Here is a 16259-nt window from a genome sequence, read left to right on the forward strand (position 1 = left end):
TCTTCTCATGAAGGTACCCCAGTTTGGGTTCAGTAGACAATGTTAGAGATTTAGTGTAATTTTGCCTTTGTTGTTTTCTCCCCTCGTCCCAGATTTGTTGAGATACAATTGCCACATAACATTGTATAATTTTTAGGTGTACTACTACTCACTGATTTGATTTGATACAGTTATACATTGAAAAATGATTACCACCATAGCATTAGCTAACACTTCCATCATGTCATATAATGACTATCTATTTTTTGTGGTGAGAACATTTACAATATACTCTCTTAGCAACTTTCAAATATATAATACAGTATTATTACCTATAATCACAATGCTGTGCATTAGATTCCCAGAATGTATTCATCTTATGACTGAAAGTTTGTACCCTTTGACCAACATCTCCGTATTTCCCCCAAGCCCCTGGAAACCACCACTACACTCTTTGTTTCTGAGTTCCTCCAAAAGCACACTTTCTTGAGTTTTTAGCCTTAAATTTATAAGTAATGTGATAGTTTACATTTTATTCCAAAATATGTCCATTTTAAAGTTTTAAATTACTTACAACTAAGTAAAATTAGCATTTCAGAGGTTGAATGAACATGTCTTTGTTATTGAGAAGCACAACATCAATTAGCTTAACAACGGAGTGGCTTTGGTTAATAAAATTATATAGGTCTCCAGCAAACAATTCTATGATAGATCATCTATATATTACATTGTGTGCCCACCATCCAAAGTCACATCGCCTTTTTTCAGCATATATTTGACCCCTCCTTTATGCTTACTACCTCTCCCCCCCCCCCCTTCCCTCTGGTAACCACCATACTGTTGTCTGTGTCTATGGGTTCTTGTTTGTTTGTCTTGTTTTTTCATTTGTTGCTTTCAGTTGTATATCCCACATATGAGTGAAATCATATGGTTCTTGACTTTTTGTATGACTTATTTTGCTTAGCATGATAGCCTTAAGGTCTATCCATGTTGTCTCAAATGGTAGTATTTCATCTTTTCTGATGACTGAGCACTATTTCATTGGAGATACTTTGTAAAAATCTTTGCTAATAACAAAGAAAAAATGGATGATTGAATAACTTTTCTAAAAAGATAAACATGACCAAAATAGATTCAAGAAGTAGAAAACCTTACAGATCATGCAAAAACACTTGTAAAAAAATAATAAAAATTTAAATAATTAGCTGTTTTAAATATCAACTTTCTTGGTAACACTTGTGCCTGAGCTTATGCTTTTACATCCTCCTTTTACCAAATCCATTGAATTGATTGAAAACCTAACAGTGTTGGAAATGTGGAAAAAGTTCCATCTGTGAATCTTCATGTTCAATACCAAAATAAATTCTAGATGAAAAATTAAATCATAAAATTTGCAGAAAAATATTAGGGCAAATATTCCTATAACTTAAGCATGGTGATAACATTTCTAACACAACAAAGAAAAATCATAGATGAAAAGATTGATGTATTTCATTAAATAAGGATTTTAAAACTTCTATATGTCAAAAATATAATAAAAATTAAAAGGTTAAAGTCAAATTTTAAAAAATGTTGCAACATTTATAACACATGAGGTCTTAGCATCCTTGGCATAACATACTTCTTACAAATCAATTTTTTTTTTAAATGAGCACCCAAAGGAAAAAATACACTAAGGATATTAACTAATATGTTAATATTACAAAAGGGGGAAAACATTCAAAGAAAAAGAAGGATGAATGGAAGGAAGGAAAGAAGGAAGGAAGGAAGGAAGGAAGGAAGGAAGGAAGGAAGGAAGGAAGGAAGGAAGGAAAGAAGGAAGGGAGGAAGGAAGGAAGGAAAAATATTTTGTCTTCTTTAAATAAAAAGATACAAATTAGCCCTGGCCAGTTTGGCTCAGCATTTAGAGTGCTGACCTATGAACTGAAAGATCAAGGGTTCGATTCCCGGTCAGGGGTCAGGGACACATTGTATTGCAGGTTCAGTCTCAGGCCCCCATGGATCAGGGTCATTCGAGAGGCGTCTCTCTCACATCAATCTCTCTCTCTCTCTTTCTCCCTCTCTTTCCTTCCTTTCCACTCTCGCTAAAAATCAATTGAAAACTATACTTGGTTGAGGAGTAACAACAACAACAAAAGATACAAATTAAAATAATGAAATATTTTGTCTATAAAATTAAAGAGACCATTATAATATCCAGTCTTGACATAATCAATCTAGACTGCTTAGGTACAAATTCTAGCTCCAATACTTTCACTTATTAGCTGCCTGATGTGGGACAAGTAACTTAATCTATCTGTACCTCAGAGTTCTTTATCTGTGAAGTGAAAGGCTGTTTGGGGATCAAATAAATTAACATATTTTAAACATTTAAAACAGGCCGCATTCATAGTAAGCACTATATGAATAATATTATTGTTGCCATTATTAAAAGAAACAAGTACTTCATACTCTGCTAGAAATTAGGTTACTTATTAGGTACAACTTATGTGAAGGACAATTGCTAATAAACACCAAAAGCTTAATAAAACATGCAGATAATTTTACTGAGCAATTTTTTAGTGAATTTATCCTGAAGAGGAAGCAATTCCAGGTTGTTGAGGTCTTGAGGTAATTGTACTATTTAGATGTGTTGTCTTCCTGGACTTTATCTATATAACCTAAGGGAAATTCCATGATTATTCCCCATTCCCACGGATGCACAGAGGGGCAAACAATACAATCATAACTAGAAAGAGCAGAGTGGTATAGTGGTATGACCATAAACTTCAGCCAAAAAGATTGATTTCAACTCCAGCTTGGTCACTTATGGTTATATTCCTTAGTGCAATTTATTTCATTTCTCTAAACCTCAGTTTCATTAACTAAAATAAGACTAATATGGATACATTTCATGGTTGTAGTTACAGTCAGTAAATACATGAAAGAGACATTAGTTGCTCTGACATACCCTCTCCTCCAAAAATAAAACAAATGAAATAAATCTAGCATTGGTAAGTTAAAATATGAAATAAAAAAAAAAAAAAAAAACAGTAAAGAATCAGAGCAGAGATGCAATATGTCTGGCAAATATATTTTCTTCTCTAAAGATGTATATTAGAATTGTCTATCATTTTTGTTCTTACTCCATGCTCCCTATAATCTTCTAATAATTTTAATTTTTATTTAGTTTATCTATAAAGAAAGAATGTACAAGTCAGGCTTTCTTTAATGTCCAGAAATTCTAGGGCTAGATACCTATTTTAACCTCCAGTATATAACTTACAAACTGGCAATTCATAAGCTGGCTTTGGCCTCCCAACACTAAAACTTGACAAATTTCTCATGCATATCTATATTTCAAGCTTTTTTTCAAAATTGGATGATCTGGCTACACTGGACTTGGAGGGCCACAATTTGACTGGAGTTGAGTAATAGCTGTCCCTTTTAGATAAGGCATGCATACTGATTCTACCAGCTCCACTTCATTCCTTTTCTTATCTAGTTGGTTCCAGAGGCATTGGAGTTTCTGAACCTTTTCTCTCTCTCTCTAAAATCAATGAAAATATATATTTTTTAAAAAGAGTTGAAGTTAGCTACATTATAGTCAAATGGAAATGTGTCACCATTGAAAACATTGTATGTAAAAACTACTTCCAACGTGCAAATCAAAATACCAACAGACATACACCTGGCAGCAGTGGGAGGAAATACTTCCTCCACATGCATTTGCAGGTGAATTCTCAAGATTATAGTATCTGTACTCAGAAATCTCCAATGGCAACAGAGAAACAAAGCAAGTTGAATTATAGTTGAATTGCAAAACAAATCTCTTTCCAAGGTAACTGCATCATTAGCAAATCTGTATATTAGATAAATAGGACAGCTGGTATTTACTTATAATAGCTTGAAGTCCTCTAACTGGCATTTACTGATGGCATCTATTGGCAAATTGTGATGTTGCAGTCCTAGCCCAAGTACAAATCAAATGATAATGCAGTGTTTATACAAAAAGGCTCATGGTTTATAGAAGATGGAGGGTAAAACAAAGATACTAGAGTTAGGAAATGGCAAACTCTTACAGAGGTAATGTCCATTGTTGATGGTAAATATCGGTTGTGGCAGAAGATAGGGAATTTGTAGCATTATTATATTAGGAAAGTCTTCAAAGTTGAGTTTGTCTCCACAAAGTCTCTTTAACCAGTAGGAGGATAAAGACAGTTTAAGGGGGATTGACTTCTAGCTGTTTGATTTCCATATATCTTCTTTCCTAAAATTGATCTTCCAGAAAATATCCCTGAGGTGAAGGCATTCCCTTCTGCAATTGGTCTTTTTCCACTTTACAAAATAAAGTCATACTTCTGTCATACATTCAAGATTTTACTATGTTGCATTGACTCTGGATGTAAAAACCTTGAGTCAACAAAGGGACAATTTCAAATATATTGGTGTCCATGTTGAGAAACTGAATGACTCTAATGACTAGGTAATAAATCATTTTGCAAATCTGTAATTTCCAATTCTTTGCTTTGGACAAAATTGAAAGAGGACCTAATTGAATTGTCAGATGATAGGTCATTAAGATAATTTATGAAGATTGATCATTATGGATTTTTGGCATATTATTTGGAAGGAACTAAAAGATGGAAGAAAATTACTATAACAAAGTCATTCTATTTCCATCTATTCATTTATTTATTATATATTTTAGTGCTCATATTTATAAAAGCAAGTAAAAGTAAAAGACTTGCTAGCAATAAGTAATATTGATGCTTATATGAATAAACTAATAGGGGCAAAAGCCCTCAAATAAATTTCCAATGAAATTTTACCTTTTTATATTTAATTTTTATCAAAGTTGGTGATGTATGTATATTACTTTTTATCAATTCCATAGTAATAATTATAATGCTAACAATACAAAACAATTTTAACCCATAAAATTAATTTTAATATATATAATTTTTGTGGTAGGGAAGTATAATAGGGTAATCAATGAAAGGCTTCTTAACATAAAAATATATAAAATTAGGACAATACATAAAAGGAAAATATAAATTATACAATTGTTGAAGAAGAGTCTGTAACGTATTTTAAAAACAAATGATGGAGGATCTCAAATTGCTACAGTATTTAAATTCTGTTGGATACTTTAAAGAGAGTAACAGTTTATTTCAAAATGTCAATATTCTAATACTTCAGAAATTACAATTTTGCCGTTATTTAAATATAGGATGACAAACTTTAGATGACAGCTTAAATATGTGTCAGGTATATACAGTAGTTCAAAATTATGTTATGGGAGTACATAAGCAAAAGTGTTTGAAAATTTCTGATTTAAGGGCTGCCTTCTACCTTTGGTTATCTGCTTTGTAATCCCAAAGACTCACCCTTGTCAATGTCCAGAGTGGCTAAGACCCTTAGAGACTGACTCACAAAAATGAAAAAGCAGATGATATTGAGCTAGATACTAGAACACCAATTCATTAATTTTTGGTGAGAAATAGCACGTTTACACCTACTAGAAGTATTCAAATTTATTCATTCAGCACATTTCTTTTCTGCAAAGCTAAATGAAAATCAGAACAAAAAAACAAATGAGGGATTGTTGATTGTCTTTTCAGTGTAAATTGTAAACCTAGCACATCATTAATCAGAGCAGACACAAGCGAAGTCATCTAAGGTATATGTAATGGAATGTTATAAGTTGGCTGTTAGGTAAACTGTGATTTATAAGATCATAAACCATATATTTATTGGCATAAATCCACACTAGTGCTGTACATACATCCTCCATCAGAGATAGTCTTGCTCATGGGATTAGACATACTGGAAATTTAATGAGTAAGTCACCTTTTATTCTTTGGGTATTACCAGTGTACTTCAGTGATTCTCCTTCCCTTTGCTTTTGTGGCTGACCAACCTCTCTAGTCCCTTCACTTTCATTCATTCTTTTTTTAAGATGATAATATAGTCAATCTGGTCATAGTATACTTATGCTTTTGGAACCTGAGAGTCATTCTGTCTCCTCATATGATTTTGCATCTCTTTTCTTTGATTAATGATATGCATATTTAACTATTTAATTATCAAATGGCAATTGAATACTCCTTTTTGTGTGTGTGTTTTTAGGTAGGATGCAGTGGAAAGGAAGATCATCGTAGTCTCTAGTACTGACAATGCTGCTCAGGAAGAGCATCATCAATGAAATAGGTAAGTACAATATTTTCCAGTGAAAATGAATAAATCAGTAGCATATTATTGTAGAAGTTCATAGGATTGTGTTATCAGGTAGAGTCACATACATAGATTCACCACAAGTAGGTGAGAATTTAGTGTATGGTATAACAATCACTCAAATATACAGAAGGAATAAAAGAGAAAAAACTGTAACACAGAAGTTGGAAAGAAAATGGAAGAGGGTATAAAATGGATGAGGGAAAACTATGAAGGACCAAAATGAGAAGATTGGAAATGCAAGCTTTAATGAGGAAATGCAGCCTGGACATTAGCCAAGGAGACCACTATATTGGATGATGATGACATAGGCAGAAAGAGATGGGGAATGAATACCAAAAGTAATGAAATGGAAGATGAGACAAAGAATATTTGAATGGTAGTCCCATTGTAAATGGGTTACTAAATGAGACTCAAATTCTCTTTTCAAGAGAAATAGTACAAATCCTGAAGCGTGATATAAACAGAACAAAAACTCTAGATTGAGAGAGACCTTTAGGATTCTGAGAGAAACGGAAATGGGTTTTGCTCTGATACAAGAAAACAGGTTTCATACAAGTAGGTTACAAAACGTTCTACCAAGTTCTGAGTTGAGGGGAATTTCTACTGGTCATTAGGTAAAGAGAACAACTCAATTTTTGTTTATTGTTGTATTTTTAAAAGTTTTTAAAATTACTTTTGCTTAACAGATAAGAAAATAAGAATGGAAAACAGACCTGAGGATTTTCTGTGTATATGAGAAGACAAAAATGCATTTTCTAAATAATATGCCTCATAAAATGGAGCAGACACGGGAGGGAGCAAAGCTACTTCAGGTATTAAGTTACTCAATTGAACACAGAGAAAATCAAGTTATTTTTTGGAGGAAACTTCAATTATGTCTCAGAGTAAAGTGATGAGGCCGAGAAATGAGAGGATGTCCTTAGTGATGTGGACAAACTTGATATTGGTAGTAGATCAAGAGAGTACATTGGTAAAAAAACAAACAAACAAACAAACAAAAAAACTCCTTGGGACCCAAAATGTGTGGGTATGAATACATTCTGTGAACAATCCCATTTATAATTTTCTTTAGAAATTAGTTTAAGAAACAATCGTGTAGACAACATTGCTTCAAAACCTAAGAATTTTCCCATAGCTGTGTTTCCAGGAATTTGGAAACATTGTGCATTACTCCCTACATGATATTTATAATTGTCTGTCAATGCAGAAATTTGAAGATATATCTTGTGAGAGCAATTGTTTTAATGAAAATAGAGTTATATGAATAATTATGAGAATAAATATGATGCTTTGGTGATCATTAGTTAAGGGGTGACATTTAATCTATTGCATTCTCACAAATAGGTATTCATTATTCCCTTTTGATAAATGAGGAAAATGAGGTGCAGAAATGTTAAGTCACTTGCCCAAGGTCACACATCTAGTAAGCAGCAGAGCTCAAATTCAAACCTAGTCAGTCTTGCACAGAACAGGGCTCAGACTGGGGCTCTGTGGGCCTGTGTTTCAATGATATGAGTGGGACTATATTTATTTGTGGCTACTGATTAGATCTACTGCTATGTATTAGTCAAATAACAGGAGCATTGACCTAAAGAAGAAGTAAATGTATACCCAGTCATATAATTAAATTGAACAGAATAATTTCACCCAGCTGGTGTGGCTCAGTGGATTGAGTACCATCCCATGGATTGAGAGGTCCTGGTTCTATTCAGACTGGGGAATATGGCCCAGGTTTCAGGCTTGATCTCCAGTGGGGGGTGTGCAGGAGGCAGTTGATCCATGTTTCTCTCTCACATCAATGTTTCTATCTCTTCCTTCCTCTCTCTCTAAAACAAAAAATCAATAAAAACATTTTAAAAAGAAAATTTTAAGCTAAATTTATTAAAGTGTAAGAAACACACAATTTGTACAAAACGTGTGTGTAAAGCTCAATGAGCTGGTTACCTGTGTAACTAGCACCCAGATTTAGAAACAGGATATTACCAATCCCCTCAATAGTCACCTTCATGTTCCTTTCAGTTACAACTCTTTCCAAAAATAACCACTATTTTGACTTCTAAAACATTAGATTTGTTGTACATATTTTACCTTTTTTAAATTTATATAAATAAAACCAATCAGTATGTATTACTTAGTGTGTACTTATTTTGCTCAATATTATATTTGTATGATTCATTCCTGTTATTTTATGTAGCAGTAGTTCATGATTTTTCATTGAAAGAAAGGAATACTTAAACTTTTTTTAAATCACAGAAGTGACAAAATAACAAGCTCATAAATACAGATTGGTGGCTGCCAAAAAGGAGGGGGTAGGAATGGACAAAATGGGTGAGAATGAAGGGGGTCAAAAGCTTCAAATTTCCAGTATAAAATAAATAAGTCATGGGATGTAATGTCAACTAAATTCTCAACAGCGTTATTAACTATAGTCACCAATACTATATTGTACATTTTGCTAAGAGAGTAAATCCTAGAAGTCCTCATCACACAAAAAAAATACTTTGTAATTATGTATGATAATGGATGTTAACTAGGTAATTATAGTCATCATTTCATGATGTATACAAATATTGAGTCATTATGTTGTGCACCTGAAATTATATGTCAATTATACATCAATAAACATGAATAAATAAAATCACACATGTAACTTCTTTGGGCTAACTATATGTGTCCAAAAAAATAGCAGTACAATTTAGGTATAGTCAGTCAATTAGCAGTAGAACATAGTTGTAAAATATAAGTTTTGAAGTCAGTCAAGTCATACTGCAGTTTATTAAAAAGTTATTTTTCTTTATTGATCTTGAAAGGAAGACAGAGAGAAACATCAGTGAGAGAGAGTATCAGTTGGCTGCCTCCTGCACCCGCCCCCCCCCCCCACTGGGGATCTGGCCCACAACTGGTGGCTTCTTAGTGCGTGGGTCCACACTCAACCACTGATGGGCTGCAGTAGTTAATTTTAATTTTTTTAAATCCTCATCCGACATTTATCTTTAGATAGAGTGGAAGGGAGGGAAGGGAGGGAGGTGGGGCGGAGAGAGAGAAACATTGATGTGAGAGAGAAACATCCATTGGTTGCCTCCCCCACGACCCTGACCAGGGCTGGGGACAAACTGTAACCTAGGTATGTGCACTTGGCCAGAATCGAACCCGTGACTCTTTGGTCTGCGGACCAAAGCTCTAACAATGAGCAAAACTGGCCGGGGAGTCATCCTGCAGTTTAAACATATCCTTTATATACTGGCCCTGCAGTTTTGGACTATTCCCTTAATGTCTCTGTGCTTCAGTTTCTTCAAATGAATAATGGGGTTATTACTATATAAGAGGATTGTGTGAAGATAAAATGAGATGCTAATGATAATATGAGATGAAAAGAACCTAGTATAGGGGCTAACACATTGTAGATGATCACTAAAATGGTATTAGTGATTGTTGTATTATAACTAAGGCTCAAATGTTCAATTCATCATCACAACTTATACATTTAGGAATTAATATGTTACATAGGATGGTGGAATCTCTAAGCCATATATGTATTATATGACAAAAATTCTCTCATTTCTCTGAGACACTCAGAACCCCCTGGGGATCCATGAACATCATCTCAGATTGCAACAAGTTCTCTGTAATTTTTATCTTTCTGTCTTTTCATTCTGATAACTTAATAATCTCATAGAATACCACATAACTGAGTACTGCCATCAATTTTGGAATCTGTGTTAAACATTATTTTAATTATATATTCCACTCATTTAATTATAGTAGAATAAGAAGAGAATAGCAGTGAAATTAATATGTAAATAATGTATTCTCACCAAGGGAAATATAAATACATCATGGCAGGCTATAAAAGTAATGATTCTGTAGTAGCTAGACTAGAAAAATGTGGGAAAATTGCATCTCAGAGTGCACGGTGCTATAAGCATAAACATTTAAAATAATGTGCATCAAAGCGGTCAGTAACATTTATATTGCAAGTAGCAAATTATTTGTGACAAAAATGTTATTTTGAACTTTATTAGTTCAACAGGTTTTGTTTATCTTGGAAATACGTTTGGTTTATAATTTTACAAGGACTATAAGCATAAAGAGTTTCTATATAATTTCATGCTTGTACATATATAAATACCATCATAATAAAAATAATTTAAATCAAGTGTAGGGCTTCAACATTGTTTTCATTACAGAGGGGTCTCTATATTATTTAAGATTGAGAGACATTGTCCTAGGAGGTCTGCAAGTCACGTGAAAGGTTGAAAAAACAGACGTAACCCAAGTAGATCTTTGGGTTTGCAATGGTAACTGGGATGCTGAGTTAATAAAAAATTTTAAGACAGAGAAAGAGAGGTAGAGAGGGAGAGAAAGAGAGAGAGGGGTGGGAGAGGGAGAGGGAGAGAGAGAAAGAGAGAGAGAGTAATGGAAAAGTCTAGAAGTGTAAACAAGATTCTTCAAACATCTCTGCCTAATGGGCAAATTGAATGACATATATAACTGTAAATGTGTGTTTAAATGTAGTCTGAGGGTCCATAAACTTTCCCAGAAATCCTTTTCTTTCTTTCCACAAATATTTACTGAGTTCACTACTATATCTTGGGCCGTGGCTAACCATGGTGATACAGTGGTGAATAAACCATGTATCCTGCCTTCGTGGAATATACATTAAATAAATAATTACAGAAATATATAGAATTACAAATTACAATTTTGATATCAAGGAAAAGAACAGGCTATGAAAACGATTCACAGGGCATACCTGTTTTGCAATAAGTGGTCACAAAATTCTTCTATAAAAATTTGATATCAAAGGTGAGATATGAATGTTGAGTAGGAGATAGCCAGGTAAAAAAACAAGACGGAGAACATTCCAGAAGAAAGTACAGTACATGAAAAGGTCCCAAAGCAGATAAACTGGAATATTTAAAATGGCAAGGAGCCCCAGGAGGAGAATGGTGTGTAAAATGTATATAGTGATTGTGGAGGGTGGTGAGCTATAAGGTCAGAGAGAGAGGTGGAAATGACATTATGCAGAACCCTAAAGGCCAGAGAAAGAAGTTTGGATTTTTATTTAAAGGAGAAATAGAAGCTATTGATGGGTTTTTAAGTATAGGGATGATATGATCAAATTTGCGTTTTTGGAAGATGACTCTGGCTTCTGTTGTGAAAATGGGTTAAAGTGGAACAAAAAAAGAAATAGTTGAAAAGTTTTCATATTAGTCCAGATCAGAAATAACTGGGTCTTGGACTAGGATAGTAGAGGTGGAGACAAAAATTAGTGGAAATATTTGAGATGTATGTTGGAGGTATAACTAACAAGATTTTCTAAATGCAATGAAATAATCAGACTAATACAAATGTTGGATTATTTTGCAAAACAACTGCTTGGGTCTTAAAATTGAGAAAATGCGTATTTTGTAATTTGGGGATGAAATGTTCTATAAATATCAATTAAGTCAATCTGATTTAATGTGACGTTTAAGGTCATCATTTCCTTATTAATGTTCTGTCTGGTTGATCTATCCATTGAGGTAAGTGGGACATTAAAGTCTCCAACTATTATTGTATTACTCCTAATTTCTTTATTTATGTCCATTAATATTTGCTTCATATACTTAGGAACTCCTCCTCTGGGTATGTAGATATTTACAATTGTTATATCCTCTTTATTGGTTGACCCCTTTACCATTATAAAATGCCCTTCTTTGTCTCTTGCTACAGCTTGTTTTAAAATATGAATATTGCTAAACCAGCTTTTTTTATATCTTTTTTTTAATCTTTTTTTTTTTTTATCCTCACCCGAGGATATTTTTCCATTTTTTGTACAGATAGAGTGGGAGGAAGAGAGAGGAAGGGAGAGAGAGAGAGAGAAACATTGTTGTGAAGGGACACATCGAGTGGCTGCCACCCGCACGACCAACCAGGGCCGGGGACAAACTGCAACCGAAGTACGTGCCCTTAGCGGGAACCGAACCTGGGTCTCTCCAGACCGCAGGCCGACGCTCTAACCGCTGAGCCAAACTGGCCAGGGCTTTTTTTAATCTTTATTGTTGAGAGTATTAAAGGTGTTCCCCACCTTTTTCCCCCATAGCAATCCCTCCTACCAGTTCCCTTCCCACCCTAGGCCTTCACCACCCTATAGTCTGTGTCCATGGGTATTGCATATATGCATGTAAGTTCTTTGGCTAAACTCTTCCTGCCCCTGCCATGCCCCCTTCCCTCTGACTTTCATCAGTCTGTCCCATGTTTCCATGCCTCTGATTCTATTTAATTCATCAGTTTATTTTGTTAATTAGATTCCACATATAAGTGAGATCATGTGATATTTGTCTTTCTCTGTCTCTCTTATTTCACTTGACATAAGACTTTCCAGGTCCCTCCATGCCATCTCAAAGAGTAAGACATCCTTCATTTTTATAGCTGCATAGTATTCCATTGTGTAAATATATCACCGCTATTTTATTCATTCATCCACTGATGGGCACTTGGGCTGTTTCCAGATTTTTGCTATTGTGAAAAACGCTGCTATGAAAATAGGGGTGCATATATTCTTTCTGATTGGTGTTTTGAGGTTCTTAGGATATATTCCCAGAAAGGGATCATTTGGTCAAGTGGCAGTTCTGTTTTTTATTTTTTTGAGAAAATTCCATATTGGTTTGGGAAGAATTGGGTGCTTGAACAATTTTGTCTTAAAACTTAAAACTTATATTTTCTTGATCTAATACCAGTAATATTTTTGTATAAGTATTATTTACCAGTGTTAGTTTGTCCCTGCCATGAGATATTGAAGAGGACAGAACAGAATATTTTCTTGGGATAGATCGATAAGGTATTAAGGAGTCACAGAAAAGAGGAAGAGGGTTAAACATAAGTGGGACCCCTGCCATGGCTGTGCATTGGTGGCACCTTGATAATATATGTATATGCATGAGGCAATGACTCTCTAAAATGGAAGGGTGAGGTATAAAGAGCAAAGGACATTGGAGGAGGGAAATATGCTGATGTTGGAGGAGGGAAATATGCTGTATCTATGAAGAAGAAAGGAGATAGTGAGGAAGATATATGAGAATATGAGACTCTCATTGTCCTAGTAGCATAGAATAACCATTCAGTGTAAATTGGGGAGAACCAATAGCCTTGGTGTACAAAGTAAAATCTTAAGGGGTGAATCTGGCATATCAACATATTTTGTTAGGCCTTCAAAAATTTGGTAAAAAAAATTGTATTTGTAAACATTTTAAATTTAAGAAGTGTTGAGAAAACTTGAGTTTCTGGCTTCTCTCAAGACTTCTGAACATATGTGTTCAACATACACTATGTGCTAGTTACATTTGTTAGCCCTTTAGCACAAATTAACTCAAACCTCATATAAGCTCCATGCGAAAGATACCATTATTAATTATTAAATTAGAATTGAGGAAACTGAAAAAGAGAGGCTGAGTGACTGGCCTTAGGTTAGAACCAGGATTCAAATTCAGAGAATCTGGCTTCAGAGCCTACATTCTTAACCATGCTATGTTGTTGCTCTTTGATTAATATTGGGCTCACATCTCTGCATGTCAACATTTGGCTGTAGATAGGAAATATCTGCCTCTTTAGATTCGACATGTGTACTCATGTTTGCTTTGTCTTCTTTAGCATTCCCTTTTGTAGTGTACCTGTTCCTCTTCACTCATTTACATTACCTGCTTGGCCACTGAAGACATTTGAGAGTTTGATTCCTGGTGTACAAGGAAAGGGAAGAGGAATTCTACTTGTTCATATCAAGAACTCCTTACAATGGGGTTTTTCATTGCTATGTAGAGTCCTTCAACATAACAGCCTCTGGATTCAAAGATTATACCATCTGGTTGAGGGGAGGGAATCAGTTACCCATAGGGCTTAACCTATTGCAATAGCTTGAAAGAATGAATGTATGACCAAATGGAGTTGCTGTGAGAATTCAAGAATTAGATTTGTAGATAGATTAGATGAAATTTAAGGTTTCTATTACTCTGAAATTCTGATTCAATAATCCAAAACAACATAAAGCCACCCATATGTCATACTATTTTTAAATCGACCATAATTATACAATTGGAATTTGAAATCTTGAATGGATCTTTGAGACTATCCAACCCGCCCTCCCCTCCATAATTTTACAGGGTAGTAACTTGGAGACTCAGAGAAGATCTTTTATGTTTTGTTGTTTCCTCTTAAGATTCTAGGGGAAAATGACCATTCTTTCCTATTTGCCTCACCCAGGGAAAACTTGAAAGTATCCATATCAGTTTTCCATCACTGCTATAAAAAACAACAACAACAACAAAAAACAGCATAACCATAGTATCTATAAAACACTATCTGATAGACTTTCATAGGTAAGTGCCAGGACTCTTTCTTGCGCTAATTATTGTAATCATTCAAACACATAGACCCTAGAGCCCAAATCTTTAGGTTAAAATTATTTCTGCACTGCTTCTTTCTTGGAAACTTAGGGCAAATTATTTAACATTCTGTGATTCAGTTTCTCCAACTATAAATAAAAACAATCATAGCTCCTATTTCAGAGGTGAAGATTAAATAGTACATATTAAATTTTAGTTTTTGACATTATTGTCCTTATCACCTAGCATTTGCATTATGCTTATTATATAGTACATAAGAAATGGTTGTCATACTTTTTATTATTGCTACATATATATTTCTGTAATAGCATCCATGACTCATTATTGACCTTGTTTTTCTATTGATCCTTCTATTTCTCTTAGACTGTAAATTTCTTGAAGCCTGGTGCCACCTAATTTATAAATTTGTTCACAGAACCTTGCAAAATATCCAGCATGTAGTATAAGCATTAGTTAAATAAGTAAATGAATGAATAAATTACTATTCCAGTGAATTCAGTCTTTGACACTACTTTGCTGTTAACAAATTACAGGCACAATAGGTATATATTTTCCTGACATGGCTAGAGAGGTTATGAGGCTTGTTGAAAGTCATATAATATAGATAGTTAGCACTTGTTTTCTCTGTGTTGTGACTCTTTATCTTTTTATGTACATATTTAATATTCCCAATTAGAATTTAATGATCAAAATATAGAGGAAAAGCAATTACCAGTGATACCTCGGTTCTCGAACGCCTCGGATTTCGACCAAATCGGTATTCGACCAGGAGATTCGAGAAACTTTTGTCTTGGAATCCGAACAAATATTTGGAACTCGAACTTCCGAGATGAGCCGAGTTGAGCCCAATGGCGTTCATTCGGCCCAGCACGCCTTGCTTGCGTCATCAGTGTGAGTGCAGAGAGAGAGTCACGCTTTGTGGAGAGAGTCACGCTTTACACTGAATTTAACCCTTAGACATACTGTACACTTTTATTTCTTGTTGAGACTTATGTTTTTCTACATATTATATACAAATTAGGCCAGTAAATAGGCATTTTCTGGGGCTTGGAACAAATTAATCCAGTTTCCATTATTTCATTGCTTCGGTTCTCGAACAATTTGGTTCTCGACCGTCCTCCTGGAACGAATTATGTTCGAGAACCGAGGTATCACTGTAACATTATAGGTTACCAGGAAGGTCAGAGATTAAGTCATTATTGTCTGCAAACTAATCTCCTGAATGGGACAAAATTATTTTAACAATTCCATATCTAATTTGGATATGGGAATCTGCAAAAAACTGAGAGATCTATAGATTAAAAAGATATTGTTACTGAGTCATTTGTTGACTCACCAGCAGGGCCAGGTTATACAAATTTAATTAGTAAAGAAGCCCATACAGGCTTTCAGTAAAGCCATTCTACCTGGATTATTGTCATTATATCAGTTAATACATATGTAACCGGAGACATCTATCTATGCTACATTATAACCAGAGACATATGTGTCTATAGAATATAAACCACAGATTTATTAAAGGAAAGATTAACTGTTTTAAGAATTGACTCTACATGTTTATTAAAACTGTTTTTCTGTGAAGAAAACGGAAGTGATTAACTTTGTATTATAATGACAGCAGGAGGCTTGAAATGAGGTAGAATCATTTTTCTTACAATGAATTTCCTAGAAATCACATGA

This window comes from Molossus molossus, unplaced genomic scaffold (genome assembly GCF_014108415.1).
Source record: "Molossus molossus isolate mMolMol1 unplaced genomic scaffold, mMolMol1.p scaffold_m16_p_2, whole genome shotgun sequence".
NCBI lineage: Eukaryota > Metazoa > Chordata > Mammalia > Chiroptera > Molossidae > Molossus > Molossus molossus.